The sequence below is a fragment of the Echinops telfairi genome, unplaced genomic scaffold (assembly GCF_000313985.2).
Source record: "Echinops telfairi isolate 266 unplaced genomic scaffold, ASM31398v2 ScPeMD7_18;HRSCAF=68, whole genome shotgun sequence".
In the NCBI taxonomy this organism is placed as follows: Eukaryota; Metazoa; Chordata; class Mammalia; order Afrosoricida; family Tenrecidae; genus Echinops; species Echinops telfairi.
The window spans coordinates 13,334,382-13,336,737 of NW_022103915.1; the positions used below are offsets into that span (position 1 = coordinate 13,334,382).

At 51.1% G+C, this 2,356-nt stretch overlaps 1 protein-coding gene across 1 annotated transcript in view; it reads left to right on the forward strand.

Annotated features, from left to right (window-relative positions):
* The window catches only part of RPS6KA5 (ribosomal protein S6 kinase A5), a 132,998-nt gene that overhangs the window by 95,256 nt on the left and 35,386 nt on the right, over window positions 1-2,356 (forward strand). The gene's annotated exons all lie outside the window — the stretch shown is intronic.

Consider the following 2,356-nt stretch of genomic DNA (forward strand, 5'->3'; position numbering starts at 1 on the left):
TCCTTTTTCTGATGCATGGCACCTTGGTCTTTTAGGACACCACTGTGCCACTTTCAGGAGCCCTAGTGATGTAGTGGTTACACACTGGGCTGTGATCCAGCAGTTCAAAACCACCAGCAGCTCCTTTGGAAACAGACTGGGCTTGATACACAGAGTCTTGGAAACCCATAGGGGGTGCTATGAGTCGGCATTGACTGGAGGCAGCGAGTAAACGTGGTGCCACTCACAACACAGAGGTCTTGCTGGGGACGTAACTGAGCACACGGTTCCTACCTTCACCAAGACAGGTCATTCTGAATGTGCTGGTTGCCCTTGCTGTAAACAAACACACATGGAAGGGGTCCTCAGTTGACACCTATGATTCACATGATCACCAGCCAAAAAGTTGGTGGTTGAAACCACCCAAAGACTTTGGAAAGACAGGCCAGGGGTCTGTTTCCAGAAGGTCGCAGCCGTGAAACCTGTATGAAGCAGTTGCAGTCTGCACATGAGAAGTTGCCATGAGTAGGAGCCCAGCCTCGTGGCCCCCTGTGTGAGGCCGGGTTGATGAGAGAAGCCACTCCAGTGACCCCGTGTGTGTGTCAGAGAGAGCTCTGTATCAAGAAAACAGCCCTGCCCAGTCCAACTCCTGTCCAGACGTCCGAGACTAGTCCTATGTCCCTCCTGAGGCTCACGCAGTCACAAACAATGATGCACGACGCAAGAATATCACCAGTTGGTGGGTGCAAGGCATGTGGTTCCAGTGGAGGTGGACTCATCCCAGGGCTCTGAGGGCAACCAGGGTCAGCCAGCAAGAAGGTGAAGGCAGAAAGAAAGGGGGGATTGCCAGGGCCCTCCTTCTGAGGAGGCCACGCCCACAGGGAGGCTCCATCAGGCTGTGACCTGAGTGACAGTCTAGACTCCACCCCTACACTGTCATATCTTCAAGTTGACACAAAATCATATATGGCAACTACCACAGTACGGGAGAGGGGCAGCGAAGGAGAGGAAGCCCCTCAAGGAGATGGGTTGACACCATGGCTGTGACACTTGGCTGAAGCAGAGGGACACTTGTGAGGCTGGCACAGGACCGGGCCGTGCACGTTATGTTGTGTCCACGGTCACTGTGGCTCAGAACCGACTCAGTGGCACCTAAAACAACGACATGTTCAAAATAATCTGTTTAGTTTCCTAAGCCCTCCGTGAACTCTGTCCCTCCCCGTCCCTGGTGTGTGCAGAGGAAAGGTGGTGGGAGAGGCGTTCGAAGTGAATCTGTTTTCAAAATCAGCTCAAGGTGTTTTTCTTTCCCCCTCCTTTGTGAAAGGGTACAGACTGGCTCAGTTTTTCCTGAGCATTTCTACTGTCTTAATAACTTTCTCCAAATAAGGAATCTGGCTATTCTTGGCTCCTCGTCTTCCCCTGTCCTTCTCCCCTTCTCAAAGTCCCACCCACAGTCCAGAGAGCAGTCATTTCTCAGAAGACCCTTTCTTCACACATGTGCACAAGGGTGGCTCACAGTCGAAGTGCAGATCTGTGCTAGTTTAAGATCAAATCCAACAGCAAGCATGCCAGGATTCTGCCTCACCTAGCAGGGAAGCTGCTTGAACAAATCCCCTTCACCCCACACTGTTGTCAAGCTGATCCTGGCTCATGGCAACACGGTAGGACAAAGCAGAACTGCCCCCGTTGGGTTTCCAGAGCTGCAGATCTTCATGCAAAGCTGGGATGGACTCGTCCTCAGTGGGGTTGGCTGTGTTTCTTTAATGTTTATGGGAACAGACTGCCGCTCTCGGCCTGAGCGACCAGTGAGTTCAATGCTCGAACCACTGGCCTTCCAAGTAGCAGCCTGGTGCTTCAGCCACTGGACCCCTGGGCTCCTTGCTTGTAGCAGTAGAACAGGGGAAGGCTGAGCACATCTGTTTTGTGGTAGTATTTATTCTTGGAGGGTTTCAAAGAATTGGATGGGCATTTATGTATAATTGTTACAATGGGAAAATTGCCTTCTAAGATCTGTTGAAACCCATTTTTAGGTAGGAAAACCTTGTATTATTACTCATGGAATTGCTGCAGGCGTGAGGTCCAGAATAGAGTTCATCAATAAGGTTGATTAGCGACTGAGCTAATCAAATCAGATTGTTGTTGTTGTGTGTGTGGGTGTGTGTGCGCTGTCAGGTGGATTCTGATTCATAGCACACCTATAGGACAGTGTCCACAGGGTTTCCTAGGGAGTGATTACTACAGGAGCAGAGACCATGAGGGTTTTTCTCGGGTCCAGTAGCTGGAGGGAGACAAGTGCCGACCGACTGCTCACTATTCCAGTTCTGTGCTAGAGATACCTGGCTAAGTCCTGTACATCGGGACTGACTGGAGTAGTGAG